The sequence below is a fragment of the Cetorhinus maximus genome, chromosome 21 (assembly GCF_964194155.1).
Source record: "Cetorhinus maximus chromosome 21, sCetMax3.hap1.1, whole genome shotgun sequence".
Classification (NCBI taxonomy): domain Eukaryota; kingdom Metazoa; phylum Chordata; class Chondrichthyes; order Lamniformes; family Cetorhinidae; genus Cetorhinus; species Cetorhinus maximus.
In genome coordinates this window covers 47,309,801-47,324,995 of record NC_135899.1, presented here as the reverse complement: position 1 = coordinate 47,324,995, position 15,195 = coordinate 47,309,801, and positions in this window count along the sequence as shown.

Here is a 15,195-nt window from a genome sequence, read left to right as displayed (position 1 = left end):
TCCCCTCAAAAGCCCACACTGGAACTCCCGAACTGGCTGGCTCCATTGCAGATTTGGGCATGTCCTACTCCTCAGCAATTTTCATGGAGTCAGACCAGATTTTTAAGGAGTCGTGTTTCAAGGGCCCTTAGAGGAGTCATGAACCCTAGTCTACATGAGGGGACCTTTTAAAAGGTAAGTTCAAAGAGTCCTCCTATGCCAATCTCTGCCCTTCCACACGCACTCTATGGCCCCACATATCCCCAATGCAAAGCTATGCCTCCCATCCACCGCGGATGGCCTCTCATGCTCCTATGCCAAGCTGTGCCCCTTCATTCATCCCATAGCCCCTCATTATCCCAATGCCAAGCTATGCCCCCCACCTACGCCTATGGCCCCTCATGTCACCTATGCCAAGCTATGACCCTCCCCCACTGTCCATGGTGCCTCATGCTGGCTCAGGCATACATAAAGACTCTTGACTGAGAGCCCAGGCATCCATTACTCTGTTGACACAGTTGTCTCCCAGGGAAAACTTTGCTTGATTGACAGCTCAAGCCCTCTGATCACTTTGACCAATTTCACAATGTTTATTTAAACAAGCTTAAGTGGTTTCAGGGGCTTATGGTTTCTGTTATTGATACTTCAAGGAGTCTAGATGATTGACACTTATACTGCCACACTGAAAAGCTCTAGCTCTACCACCCCACCATTTCGTTTGACACCTCCCAATTACCCTCATGAAGATAACTGCTTTTTAAATGTCAATGCCTCTGGTTCAACATTGGGAACACTGATTCTATGGCCTGAATTTTCATCACTGAGGTGAGTAGCAGGAGTCAGAAAAATTCCCAGCTCGGCCCCCCCCCACCTCAGGAGAAAGTACCTGCAAAGGTGGGATCTTCATTCCCTGGGGAGGGGTGCAGGCTGGAGTGAGGCCACCCAACCCAGGAAAGAAGTCGGAGGCAGACACAGCAGCTGCCAGGCACGGAGGTGGGCTGTTTAAAAAGCTGACCGGGACTCCTTCCCGGTGAAAATAAAAAAACAAAGGAGCTCCAGCCCTCACCCCTCACAACCCCTCACCCTCCGTGTACTCCCCATACCACATCCATGATGCCTCATACTCCCCCTCCCACCCCTGTTGTCCCCTCAAACCCCCAAAGCCAAGCTATTCCCACAGCCAAATCCCAATAGGCCCTCATACCCCAATGCCAAACTATGGACCTACAACCACCCCCCTCGCATCCCATGGCACCTCATGCCCTTATGCCCAGCTTTGGCACTTCTATGTCTTTTGACCCACTATAAACTGCATAGGACCAATAACTCTTATAGTGACAGTAGTATGTGTAAAAAAAAAGCTTTTAAAAAAGTAATTCATTCATTACTTTCCATTATGTTAAAAAAATGAACTCACGACAAGGCATTGAAAACTGACACTTGCCCTTGGATGATGTTGCCAAGTATGTAGATAAGGAAGAGAGAGAACAAGAATGGGACCTTCAGAGAAGCCAAATGTTACAGTGCTGATTAAAGGATCCATTCCTGGAGATTACTGGGTGCATTCAAAGTTTCAAAGAAAGAAGTTTCAAAGAAAAGTACAGCACAGGAACAGGCCCTTCGGCCCTCCAAGCCTGCGCTGATCATATTGCCTGTCAAACTAAAACATTTTGCACTTCCGGGGTCCGTATCCCTCTATTCCCATCCTATTCATGTATTTGTCAAGCTGCCTCTTAAACACCACTATCGTCCCTGCTTCCACCACCTCCTCTGGCAGTGAATTCCAGACACTCATTACCCTCTGTGTAAAAAACTTGCCCCGCACATCTCCTCTAAAGTTTTCTCCTCTCACCTTAAATCTATGTCCCCTAGTAATTGACTCTTCCACCCTGGGAAAAAGCTTCTGACTATCCACTCTCTCCGTGCCACTAATAATTTTGTAAACTTCTATCAAGTCACCCCTCAATCTCCGTCGCTCTAGTGAGAACAATCCGAGTTTCTCCAACCTCTCCTCATAGCTAATAACCTCCAGACCAGGCAGCATCCTGGTAAATCTCCTTTGCACCCTCTCCAACACCTCCATATCCTTCTGGTGATGTGGTGACCAGAATTACATGCAATATTCCAAGTGTGGCCTAACCAAGGTTCTATACAGCTGCAGCATGACTTCCCAGCTTTTATACTCAATACCCCTGCCGATGAAGGCAAGCATGCCATATGCCTTCCTGACTACCTTATCCACTTGCGTTGCCACTTTCAGTGACCTGTGGACCTGAACACCCAGATCCCTCTGACCGCCGATGCACTTAAGGGTTCTGCCATTTACTGTATAGTTCCTACCTGTATTAGACCTTCCAAAATGCATTACCTCGCATTTGTCCGGATTAAACTCCATCTGTCCTTTCTCCGCCCAAGTCTCCAACCGATCTATATCCCGTTGTATCCTTTGACAATCCTCTTCACTAGCTGCAACTCCTCCAACCTTAATGTTGTCTACAAACTTACTAATTAGCCCAGTTACATTTTGCTCCAAATCATTTACGTATACTACAAACAGCAAAGGTCCCAGCACTGATCCCTGCGGAACACCACTAGTCACAGCTCTCCATTCAGAAAAGCACCCTTCCACTGCTCTGTCTTCTATGACCAAGCCAATTCTGTATCCATCTTGCCAGCTCACCTCTGATCCCGTGCGACTTTACCTTCTGTACCAGTCTGCCATGAGGGACCTTGTCAAAGGCCTTACTGAAATCCATGTAGATAACATCCACTGCCCTTCCATCGTCGATCATCTTTGTCACTCCCTCGAAAAACTCGATCAAGTTAGTGAGACATGGCCTCCCCTTCACAAAACCATGCTGCCTCTCACTAATACGCCCATTTGCTTCCAAATGGTAGTAAATCCTGTCACGAAGCATCTTCACCAATAATTTCCCTATTCAGTTAGACAGGGATGGATGTAAGGGCAGCCCCACTTAGCTAGATGCAAAACAATGGAGAAGAATGGCATAGTGAATGGTATCAAACACTGCAGGGAGATCAAGGGGAGATAATGCACCATGACCATATTTCTGATTTTGGCAAAATTACTTTGGTAGAGTGCGAAATGCAGAAACCAAACTGAAGGAATTCAAAGAAGAAAAGTTAGGTTCAATGGTTGTGGTGCTGGGAGTCAGGAATAAAGACATTTACATAGCACCTTTTACAACCTCAGGATGTTATAGACTATGAACTTTATTTGTTTGAAGTGTAGTCATTGTGATAATGCAGGAAACATGACAGTCAGTTTGTGCACAGCATGATCCCACAAGCAGGGATGCAAAAAATGACCGGATGAAAATAGCAGTCGAATGGATGGAATTCAAACAGGGTACGTTAGTCTGGTGCTGGGTGTCAGAAACAATTACAAGGGCCTCGGAGGAGTTATGGAACTGAAAAATATTTTGCGAACTATTAATGAACCCTGGCATCACGTGAGCCTGAGGGAAGGCACGTGTGATTAAAATTTCTCTTTTTAATTTTGATTATAATTAATTTATAGGCTAGTGGAATTATTCCTTAAACTTCTAGAGGATGTTTGTAGTCCAAACTAAGCTCTGGTTTTAAACGATTAAGCAAATTCATTGCACAAAATATGAACAAGCAAATACAGAACAGATATTCTGTCATGCATCTCTTCAGACAGCAAAGCTGTCCCCCCAACTTCTTATCTTCTCTATGAGCTGCAAGGATGAACAAAAACTATCTACCTCTCTGTAAAGGTTTTTATTTTGTTTGATTCAGCCCTGCTCAAAAGACTCCAATTGGTGTGTTTTTGTTATTCTTTGCCACTGATTGCCAAGATTTGTTATAATACCTTATCTGGCAGAATCATTCAAAAGGTTGCAGATGTTCGTCTCTGTAACTGAGCCAGCTATGAACTTTATATATATTTGAAGTCATGTTAAACTCATTCCCAGACTTGTTTCCAGGGAGATAATGATTTGTATTGTCTCCATGCTGGGGCATTGCAGGTGTCTAATCTCCAATCTGCAGCTTCTGATTTAAAGGCAAAGCTTCTTGCTCCAAATCTACTTTGCACTTTTAAAGAAAATAACAGGACAAATTGCAGGGTTTTATTTTTGTTCTTTCACAAGGTGTGGGCATCCGAACTGCCCTTGAGAAGGTGGTGGTGAGCTGCCTTCTTGGACAGATGCAGTCCATGTGGTGTAGGTACACCCACAGTGCTGTTAGGGAGGGAGTTCCAGGATTTTGACCCAGCAACAGTGAAGGAACGGCCGATATATTTCCAAGTCAGGGTGGTGAGTGACTTGGAGGGGAACTTCTAGGTGGTGATGGTCCCATTTATCTGCTGCCCTTGTCCTTCTAGATGGCAGTCGTCATGAGTTTGGAAGGTATCGTTGAAGGAGCCTTGGTGAATTGCCGCATTGCATCTTGTAGATGGTACACACTGCTGGCACTGTGCATCAGTGGTGGGGAGAGTGAATGTTTGAGGTGGTGGATAGGGTACCAATCAAGCAGGCTGCTTTGTCTTGGATGGTGTCGAGCTTCTTGAGTGTTGTGGGAGCTGCACTCACTCAGGTAAGTGGGGAGTATTCCATCACACTCCTGATTTGTGCCTGTAGATGGTGGGCGGGCTTTGGGGAGTCAGATGGTGAGTTACCCGCCTTAGGATTCCCAGCCTCTGACCTGCTCTTATAGCCCCAGTATTCATATGGCTGGTCATGTTCACATTCTGGTCAATTGTAGCCCCCAGGATGTTGGTAGAGGGGAATTCAGCAATGATAATGCCATTGAATGTCAAGGGTAGTTGGTTAGATTCTCCCTTGTTGAAGAGGGTCATTACCTGGCACTTGTGTGGTGCAGATGATACTTGCCACTGGTCAGCCCAAGCCTGGATATTGTCCAGGTCTTGCTGCATACGTACATGGACTGCTTCAGTATCTGAAGAGTCACGAATGGTACAGATATTGTGCAATCATCAATGAACATCCCCACTTCTGACCTTATGATGGAAGGAAGATCATTGATGAAGCAACTGAAAATGGTTGGGCCTAGGACACTACCCTGAGGAACTCTTGCAGTGATATCCTGGAACTGAGATGACTGACCTCCAACAACTACAACCATCTTCCTTTGTGCTAGGTATGACTCCAACCAGTGGAGAGTTTTCCCCCTGATTCCCATTGACTTCAGTTTTGCTAAGGCTCCTTGATGCCACACTCGGAAAAATGCTCCCTTGATGTCAAGGGCAGTCACTCGTGCCTCACCTCTTGAGTTCAGCTATTTTATCTATATTTGAACCAAGGCGTAATGAGGTCAGGAGCTGAGTGGCCCTGGCAGAACCCAAACTGAGCATCAGTGAGCAGGTTATTGCTGAGTAAGTGCCGCTTGATAGCACTGGCGACGACCTCTTCCATCACTTTAATGATGATCGAGAGTAGACCAATGGGGTGATAATTGGCCGGGTTAGATTTGTCCTGCTTTTTGTGGACAAGACATACCTGGGCAATTTTCCACATTGCCGGGTAGATGCCAGTGCTGTAGCTGTACTGGAATGTTGTCAGCTCCCATAGCCTTTGCAGTATCCAGTGCATTCAGCTGGTTCTTGATATCATGTTGAACTGCTATCTAATGCTGGGGACCTCTGGAGCAGGCCAAGATGGATCATCCACTCGGCATCCCTGGCTGAAGATAGCTGCAAATACTTCAGCCTTATCTTTGGCACTGATGAGCTGGACTCCCCCATCATTGAGGATGGGGATATTTGTGAAGCCTCCTCCTCCAGTGAGTTGTTTAATTGTCCACCACCATTCACAACTGGATGTGGAGGGACTGCAGAGCTTAGATCTGATCCATTGGTTGTGGGATCACTTAGTTCTGTCTGTCACTTGCTGCATGTGCTGTTTGGCACGCAAGTAGTCCTGTGTTATAGCTTCACCAGGTTGACACCTCATTTTTAGTTATGCCTGGTGTTGCTCCTGGCATGCCCTTCTGCACTCTTCATTGAACCAGGGTTGATCCCCTGGCTTGATGGCAATGGTAGATTGAGGGATTTGCCAGGCCATGAGGTTACTGATTGTTGTGGATGAGGTTACAAATTGTGTTTCTTTATTCTTTTACAGGATGTGGCTAAGCCAGCATTTATTGAATATATTTATATTATATATTATTTATATTATTATTTTATATTTTATGTTATATGTTTTATATTTATTCTATTATATTTATTTTATTTTATAAAAATCGGAGATGCAGCAGATGTGGTATATTTGGATTTACAGAAAGCATTTGGTAAGAAAGCACAAAAAATGCTTATGCAAAGAGAATGGTAAATAGAAATGAAGGAAATATGGGCAGATGGGACGGGAAATGATTGCAGGGAAGAAAATAAAGATTGGGGCAGGAAGAGACACTTCTAGAAGGTAGGGAGTAGTGGTGTTCCACAAAGGTGTGCATTGAGCTGTCATCTGCAGCTCACTGGTAGCCGCATCACCTCTGAGTCACATGGTTGTGAGTTCAAGATCCAGTCCAAAATCTTTAGCACAAATTCTGCGCAGACTACTGGAGTGCAGCACTGTCAATAGCAGAGGAAGGGGGGCCACCTTTTGGGTGAGATGCTAAACTGAGGCCCGAGCTGTCTTCTCAGATGAATGTAAAATATCCCATGGTGCTATTTCAAAGAAGAACAGTTGAGTTCTCCCCTGTATCCTCCCAATATTTATTCATTAATCAACATCACTAAAAGAGAACAAGTCATCTGGTTATTACTTATGTGGCCTTTTAGTGCACAAAATGGCTGCCATGTTTCCTACTTTACAGCAGTGACAACACTTCAGAAGTGCTCCATTGGCTGTGAAGTGTTTTGGGAAGCCTTAAGGTCCTTTGGGAGGAGGACTTATGTTTCCTTTAAGTACACATAAGGAAGGCAACGAGAAACCACCTCATGTATTCTTTTCCCTCCTCATATTGCTCATTGAAATTGAGAATTGGAGGCTCCCATAAGCAACTGAAGAGGTAAGTGTGAGACTGTGAGACCTGGGGGAGAATTTTCCCCCTGTCAGGTGGGCTGTTTCGGAGCGGGCGCGGAGCCGATCACCGCCCGCGATTGGCTCCGCGCCACCATTTTACGTGGGCGGGCCAGCGTGAAATGTGCCTCCTAAGGGTAGCAGGAGTGGGCGGGTGGCAGCGGGAGTGCAATGACCAATGGCGACCCGGCGGCCCGTTCAAATAGCGCACAGGCAGCCTTGCAAAGGCTGCTCATCATGGCAAACAGAAGAGCTCCCCAGAGCGCTACTGGTGAGCAGGCCAGGCAGGAGGGTAGGTCAGCAATGTGCCCCTCGCTTTTCTGATGAATGCCTAGCTGCTCTCCTGGAGGTGGTGGCAGCACGGCAGGAGGTCCTTGTAACTAGGGACGGGAGGAGGAGGGCCCCCATCTGACCAAATATGCCTTGGAGGAGGTGACAGACATGGTCAGCTCCCATGACGTGGTGCGACACATATGGGTCCAGTGCAACAAGCGTTTCAATGACCTCCTGCATTCAGGAAGGGTGAGTACCATGTTGGCAGAGGTCTCTTAACACAGCAGGTAGGCTTTTCCCCAGCACTGCCCCCCTCCAACTCTGAGTGCAGTTACAGCATTGAATCATTCATGGCATGTTACCCTCACTGGGTGGGCCAGCAGATATTGCCCATGCCTAGTTCACCCTGAGAGGGTAATGCTGAGATGGGTTCTGCACCCACAGCATGTGTGACACTGACACCTAAAGTACTGCTGTGGGGGCAAACTCAAAGATTTGCACCTAGCCGCATTGCTGGAACTGCAAAACATGTCAAAGTCAGGCTGACCCATCCATCTGCTGTCCTTGGCAATCCACGTGCTTGTGCCTCCTTGCTTTGCAAGGTTAGACAGTGTGGTGCCAAATGTGATGGAGGCAGCATTTGGGCAAGGAGTGGCGGGGTGGGGTCAGCCCTGGATTCTTGGTGTGAGTGTGCGGCAGCTGCAGGGTGACGAATCACTGGAGCCCTGCAATGTCCCACTCTGGCTGGGGTGGCAGGGATGCGATGGGAATCCAGGTACAGGCTGGAATAATCAACGCTCTTCTCTCCTTTTCAGGAGAAGACGGCACACAATGCCACCAAGTGGATGCGGACAGGTGGAGACCAGGCCCAGTTGGCCATCTTGACTCCATTACAACAGCAGGCCATGGATCTGGAGAGGTGCCATGCGCCCATGTTCATCAGCGGTGGTGAGGTTGGGGTGCCATGGGGAGGTAATATTGCCATATACTGAGGGCACCATGTGTGTCCCAGCAGCCATGGCACTGCTGAATGCTCAGTGATTGAAACTTCCAACATGGGTTGACCATTGATTATGGAAGGATGAGCGCAGACTGATCCGGGGAACAGGCATGCACATTGGCATTGTCTCCACTTTAACTAATCAAATGTCCTTGTTCTTCCTTTCAGCATCACCAGAGCAGGGCCGGGAGGAGGAGGCAGAGGGGCCACCTCTCACACCTGAGGACCTAGAACAAATAGAATCACCAGTGTCACACCATCTCTACCAGGCAGGCACCAGCGCAGATACTAGCACATCGGTGGGAATTAGATCGTCGGCTGGTGTCCCGGGGCACAGTGGTGAGGGCACTTCACACTCGCTTGAGGTGTTGGCGGAGAAAGAGGGCGCCCATGGCGTTGGCAGTCAGAGGACTGCAGGGGACCAGGTACATGCTCGGTCGGTGGCTGATGATGTGCCTCTGGAGTCGTCCGTGAGGCAGCAAAGGCTGGAAGTGCAGCAGGGTGTGCGGGAGGATCTGGCAGAGATACGTGAGGTAATGCGAGGCTTGGTGCCTGTGCTGGAGGAGTCCAAATGAAGCATCACCGATGCAACGAGCCTCATGGCCGAGCACCATACTTCCTCCATGGAGAGAGTGGCGACTCTCATGGAGAGGGTCCTCCAAGAGAACAACCAGCGCTTCCTGGGGTTACGCTTGGACCTGCAAGCCCTCACAGCAGCGTTGACCTCAGCTGGTCAGTGCCAGTGTGGGAGATGGGTTGGGCATCCCAGCTCGGTGCCCATCCATCCACGGTGAGCAGGGAGGTCTGAAAGGACCTCACATTGGCGCAGCAGCTGCCTGTCGTCTCTGCAGGCTCCTTTCAGGGTGCTCTGGATGAGGGCAGCAGCTCCTCCATCCCTCTGCCAGTGAATCTAGCATCTGATAAGGCTGTGGCGACTGGGGAGATGCCAGCTGTGGAACTGGCCGCTCCCTCCCAGGCGGCGCCAGCACAGGCTCCATGGGCCAAAGGACGTCTGCCAAAGTCATCAAGGCCAACAGGACAGCACAGTGGGCAGGCTGTCTCAGATGCCAGTGCCAGCGAGGGGACAGCACCTAGATGTAACACCCGTAAATGTAAATTTAAGGCACATCGCGGGTTTGTCACTGGTGCTTTTATATTGGCCATAATAGTTTATTGAAGACTTGGTGTGATGTGCAACACCATTTTTTTTGGTTTATGAAGTTACATTTTTTATCTCAATAAATTTTGACATGCTGCCATGCCTCAGGGTGATTCCTTACTTCAAGTGGATGGGAACCCATGATGTTATGAGTGAGTTGTTTAACATTGAGCTTTATTGACAAGGGCCTTAGTTAATGTTCTTATCCAGGCAGATTTTGCTCTCAGGTTTCGAGTATGGAGTCTGCAGCCCTGGCTTGTGTTGGAGGTCCATCTGTGGTGTGCTCGCTGAAGGTTCTTTGGATTAAAGCCTTCCAGGTGTCCCTGCCTCCCTGCAGTATGCCCGGGTCAGCATCTACCCCCTCAGCGCTCTCCTGTGCCTGCTCATCCTCGGGGAGATGCCAGCTGTGGCACTGGCCAGCAGCTCCCAGGTGGGGCCATCAAAGGCTCCATGGGCCAGAGGATGCCCGCCAAGGTCATCGTGTCCAACAGGACAGCAGAGTAAGCAGGCTGTCTCCAATGCCAGTGCCAATGAGCGGGGGTACACCTAGACGTAGCGCCCGGAAACGTAAGCTTAAGGCACTTTAGGCACACCATGGGCTTCTCACTGGTGGTTTTATGTTGCCCCGGTATTAGTTGATGACAAGTTGGTGTGATGTGTAACACCTTTGCATTCAGTTTATTTTCTGCTTCATTTTGTTAATTCATTAAATGTTTGAGTTCTGAACAAGGCTCAAGGTGCTTCCTTACTTCTGCAGGTGGACGGGAACCCATGGTGTTATGAGTGACTTGTTTGTCATTGAGCTTTATTGACAAGGCACCTAGTTAATGTTCTTATCCAGGCAGATTTTGCTCTCAGGTTTCGAGTATGGAGTCTGCAGCCCTGGCGTATGTTGGAGATCCATCTGTGGTGTGCTAGCTGAAGGTTCTTTGGATTAAAGCCTTCCATGTGTCCCTGCCTCCCTGGTGTATGCCCAGGTCAGCGTCCAACCCCTCAGTGTCCTGCTGTGCCTGCTCATCTTCGGACTCACTGCTGGACTCATCGTGTGCATCTGGAGCATCTGCACCTACATCTTCTACCTCCACTGCATCCCCCCATTCCAGCGCAAGGTTGTGCAGAGCGCAACATGCAACCACTATCAGCGAGACACGATCTGGGGGGTACTGGAGTGCACCCCCTGAGCGGTCCAGGCATCGGAAGCGCATCTTGAGAAGACCGATGGCTCTCTCCACCACAGCTCTTGTGGAGGCGTGGCTCCTATTGTACCACTGCTGAGCTTCTGTTCTTGGATGGCGGAGAGGCGTCAATAGCCACCTGAGGGGGTAGCCCTTGTCACCCAGCAGCCATCCATCCAGCCGGGCTGGAGCACTGAAGAGCCTCGGCACCTGGGAGTGTCTGAGGATGTAGGCGTCATGGGAGCTGCCTGGGTACCTTGCACAGACTTGTAGAATCAGCATCCTGTGATCACACACTATCTGCACGTTCATGGAGTGGAAGCCCTTCCTGTTGACTAAGGCACCGGGCTCACCTGCTGGTGCCTTGATGGCCACATGTGTACAGTCTATAGCACCCTGGACACGGGGGAAGCCAGCAATGGCCGCGAAGCCTCTGGTTCGCTCTGTCTGGCTGGCCTGGTCCCAATGGTAGTGGATGAAGGTCAATGCACACCTGAACAGAGCATCTGTCACCTACTTGACACAAATGTGGACAGCTGATTGGGAGATCACCCACCGAGCCATGAAAAGAGCCAGAGGTATAGAAATTGAGGGCAGCTGTGACATTTAGAACCACTGGTTTGGGGGTGCCCACCCACACAGTTAGCAGAGATCTCAGGGCCTATCATCTGACAGAGTTGACTGTCTCTCTTGAGAGACGGAGCCTCCTTTGGCACTGCACCTTAAACATATTGAGGTAGCTGCTTCGCTGCCTGTATACCCTGGCAGCAGGATAGTGGCGTCTTCTATGGCCCCTTCCGCCTTGGACTTCCTGTTTTACCTGCGCCCCTTGTGCCTGCACCTCTCCTCCTGAAGGTGGCTCCCCTGGAGGCTGATTGTGCACCCCTGGTCTCCTCCCCCTTCTGGCCCTCCCTTCCTCCTCAGACGAGGTGCCTCCAGTAGAGAGCACAACTCCCATTCCCAGGCTAAGGGAAGGCTTCCAGAAACCTGCAGGCCCCAAAAAGGATCTTCACTGCAGAGTGCTGACCTGAAGGTTGTGAGTCCAGTCCAAACAGCTGGTATGAGTTTTGAAGTATTTCTGCTCACACAGGCAAGTATCAGTAACTTTCCAAATTAAATATCTGACTGAGCACATTCACGACTCCACTGAGCCCTCTTATCCTGCCCGTGGATGAGGTTTATACAAATGTGTCCTAACCACCTGCCCATTTCACCCGTGTGACAACCTGAAGATTGCAGATCGCATGGGCCCCGAAAAATCGCCATCAATTGGTGCCTCAAGGGTCTTAAGTGGCCCGTTAATTAATGGAGGGCACGCATCAAAGATCATCGCGTACCTGCCCACTGAAATATCCCGACAGCATGAGGTGACGTTGGGATGCTCACCCGATGTCATCGCACATCATTTTACGCATTGGCATGCATTTTATGTGCCGCCCACACACACCGACGTGAAAATTCTGCCCCTGGAGAAATAAACATGGACATGCCCATAGGTAGATCACTGCTACAAGGTCATGAAAGGCACTATAGAAATGCACATCTTTCCTTTATTACATACATAAATTAAGTTAATTGAGGGATTGAGGGAATGGTGGTGACATTTTACTGATTAGGCTAAAATTGTGGGCGTGGTAAATTGTGAGAAGGACTTTCAAAGACTGTGGGAGGAGAGGGATATGCTCGCAGAATGAGGTGATAGGTGGAAAACGCAATTCAATGCAGAGAAATGTGAAGCAATACATTTTGCAGGTAAAAAATAGGGAAAGGAAAAGTATGTGGAGTGGTGAGATTTTAAACAGAGCGTAGAAATAGCGGTGTGGAGATATGAAGGTCATTAGCAGCATATGGATAAAGCCAATGAACGCAAGCTGCTGCAATGCCTTACTTTATTACAGTGGTGACAACCAGGTGGAAAATATCTTTCAATATCCTTGCTTTTTGCATATAGTGCACAGTGTAGCGAGTTAGCCTGTGAGTTCAGCGATTGAATCTTAAGGGACGCAAATTCGTTCTGGAGAGACTCTTCAGTTGGCAGCTAAAGGCACAGAGTATAAAATCAGGGAGTCTTGTGCAAAATCTTAGCTTCCCATTGGAGTGTTATGTAGAGATAGGAAGGATATGAAAGAAATGAAAAAACTGCAGTGTACATGCCGGCATTGAAAAGAGGAAGATTAGGGGGTGTGGGGTTTGAGCAAGAGAGTGAGGTGGATTGAATGGGCTGATTCTGGGCTAAAGTATTCTCTGATCATAAGTAAATTTCCTGCTTAAAGGAAAGGAATGGATGGCCAGAATTCAAAATTGTGCTGCAGGGTGCAGAGCCTTGGTCAGATCCTATCTGGAGTACCGTGTTCAGTTCTGAGCTCTGCACTTCAGGAAGGATATATTGATCTTTGTCACGAAACTATTAGAAGTTTCATAATATTATTGTGGTTAATTATAAAGTAGGTTTATGGGTGTGAGTGTGGATGGCTCTGTCTGTGTGATTCAATTAAATTTGTGTTAAATAGACTACAAGCTTGAAATTATCAAATTATGTTAGGGGTAAAAGGCATTTGAAATACAAATGACTAAACATAGATGAGACCTTAGCATGTCGGGCAGAATTTTCATCTTGGTGGGTGGGCGCATGCTTGACCTGCTTCAGCATGAAATGACGCGCGGTGACATTGGGCGAGTGTCCCGACATCAACTTGCAGTCGCGCGATAGTTCGGTCAGTGGGTGCGCGCGGGAATCGGCAGCACGCCCGCCAACCATTATGAAAACCTATTAAGGTCATTAAAGCATTAATTAACCTAAATTTTTTGCTGCCCGTTCAACCTTATGGTTGGCGGGCAGGCAAAATGATCCTGCAGCCTTTGCATTTTTTTGGAAACCTCATCCATGGGCAGGATGAGGTTTCCAACATCAAATAAAAATAAAATAAAACATTTTAAATTTAATTTAGAACATGCTCCCACTCATGTGGGGACATGTTTTATAACATTTTTAAAATCTTTATTTCTAATTTTTAAAACCCTTCATCTTCCTGAGGCAAGATTTTAAAGCACTCGTGCGCATGCGCAAAGATCCCCCCTTGCCTTGCTCACCCTCCTTCCCCGCCTGCACAGGGCTGGGTGGGCCCTAATTCGCCTGCTAGCGTGAAATCGCGGTCCAACCCCGACCGCCCCCACCCGCCCCCACCGAGCCCGCCCAACAAGGGCGGAATCCTGCCCATATGGCGTGAAGAAATTTGCATTTTTGGATAAGTGAAGGAGTTGTTTGGGTTTCAAAGGGATGGGAGGATGTTTACAACTGAAAAGATAAATAGGGCAAGGTTATTATGTTTATTTTTCCCAAAATGTACTGACCATATTGGCAACATGAAAGATTTTTATATTATGGGGAAAGTAAAGTTCCAAATACATTAGAACAATTGAATTTACAGAGTAAAGAGAGAGTAAACACACATAAAGAAGGAAGGAAGGTGATGTTAGGGGGGCCTTAAAGAACTAAAAGGAATGTATAAAACAGCCTCGAGGAGGCCTCCAGCCATGTTTGCAAAAGTCTGCTGTGTCCAGTAACTAAAGTTGGAGAAAAGCCTTTGGAACTCCACCATCAAGTTGGTGCTGTGGTAAACTTGCTGGCTTGCTATTTAAATTTAAAATCTATTTTGGACTGTTGGCTTAAAGGGAATGTGTAATTGAGAGTCAATTTAATTGGGAATTTTGGGATTTGTTATAATATTAAGTAACTGTAATCTTATATATGTGCTTCAAATCTTTTCTTTGGTTAATAAACATTTTAATTTAGTTTTTAAAATCTCTAAAGATGTTGGTGGACTCATTCTATCTGAATTCAGTGCCCAAATCTTTATGTAATAAATAGAAATTGCAAAACAGTTGTGATACTGTGGCCAGGTTTCCCTTGTGGATTTCATCTGCCTGGCACACATCACCTGCCACGTCATAACATCTTGGAGGGGGTGCAGGCAGATTCACCAGACTGATACCAGGGATTAAAGAGTTATGAGAGGACAGTTTGTATAAAAGCTGGATTTTATTTCCTTGAGAATAGAAGATTTAAGAGTGATCGAATCAAATATTTAAAATGATAAGAAGGGTTTGATAGGTTAGGCACAGAGAAACTATTTTCTCCGATGGGGCAATTGTTAAGAGACCCAAACTTATCTTGTCATTGAGCGGAAGTTGGGAACCTCAAGTCCCAGCATGCCCCAGGAGTTTCCAGACATGCGTGGATTGGATGTGGGTGGCGCATGCACAGTCTACTGCTTTAGAGATCTCTGGGCTGGGGCCAAGTGCCCAGTGTGTCTGTGTGTGGGGGAAAAAAGGGTACGAAATCCCGGTCATGGCACCCAGGAGTGGGCCACCATAACAAGAGGAGTCCCAGGACAGGGGACAGGAAGTGTCCCACAAATCCCAGAGAAATAAAGGGAACCTGGGGAGAGGGAAACCAGGGAAAGCGAACAGGGAGAGGTCCCAAAGAGGGAACCCAGGGAGTGGCCCCAGAGAGAGAGGGAGAACCAGAGAAGGAGCCTCTGGGAGGAGGAGACCACTGGTAGGAACTACCCAATACAGGAG